Source organism: Sinocyclocheilus grahami, unplaced genomic scaffold, assembly GCF_001515645.1.
Source record: "Sinocyclocheilus grahami isolate Dianchi unplaced genomic scaffold, SAMN03320097.WGS_v1.1 scaffold1224.1, whole genome shotgun sequence".
Classification (NCBI taxonomy): domain Eukaryota; kingdom Metazoa; phylum Chordata; class Actinopteri; order Cypriniformes; family Cyprinidae; genus Sinocyclocheilus; species Sinocyclocheilus grahami.
This window is the reverse complement of record NW_015506403.1, coordinates 294,905-296,037: the sequence shown is the minus strand read 5'-3', so window position 1 is coordinate 296,037 and position 1,133 is coordinate 294,905.

Below are 1,133 nucleotides of genomic sequence, written 5' to 3'. Positions count from 1 at the left end.
TGGGGTATTTAAATCCCCTTTGAATGAGCGCTCGCAGTCGCAGTTAACTTTCGATTTTGCGATCGCGCACGCACTGTGTAAAGGGAGCACATCTAACGATAAAAGATATTTGTCAGTGAGCTCGGGATCTGTTGAGGAGCAAATCCTCCAACATCTTGTCAGTTATCTCTCCTTACTTTTGACCCATGATCAGTCAAATCTGACTTCTGCAGCTGGTGTTGGATGCAGGGTTGTTGTTGTTTTGTTCCACGAAATTCGGCTGCTTTTAAGCTGTTGCCATGGGTTGATTTTCCCCAGTGGGTTAAAGGTTTAAAATATTGCATAAATTACATTTGGTTGAAATGCTTGTACTAAAACATTTTGCATTCTACCTGTAATAAAACTGTGCTAAATATTTTGGGCCACACTAGTAGGAAGCATTTGAGCTGTGTTTATGATAAATGTGCATAACAGTGACTGTAAAATATGTATTTTAGGGATGGAAATTACATTTTTATATTTGGGACATGGTAATTGCGCTACTTCGGCTGGTTTTTTATTACTGGCTTGAGATGCACAATTAAAATGATGTAATAGTTGTGATCATTATTTTACCTTCCATGACCATTCAGACATGATCAGGTGCAGTACTGGCACTCTGTCAAGTCTGCATCAAATCAAGCACTCTGTAAACACAGGTAAACTGTTTGATCAGTCAGATGTTTGTCATGAGAAGTGTTCCACGAAAGAGCTATGGTTTGCAGACAGTTATAAGAGTTGATGTTACAAATACGTCTTTTGAATATACTGTGTGAACTCATTGCCCCGTTAGCTCGGAGAGCTGTATTTTCCCTCCTCAATAAGTTTTGTCAGTTGTTTTGTTTATTGGTCTAATTCTTGTTTCTTGGGTTGCATTGGTTAGTCACTCAATTAATTCTCTTGTGCTTCGTTCCTCACTTCTGAATTATGTTGTATTGATAAGGAGTTATCACAAAGTAAGTCTGTTTAGTTGTGCTATCTTACAATCAATATATAATAAATGTAGGTTAAAGTGTTGCCGATGTAACCGGTTAAAACTTGGACTGGCGATGAGGTCTTAAAATGTATGGAAAGAGTCTTAAAAAAGATCTTAAAAGGTATTAAATTTAACTCCA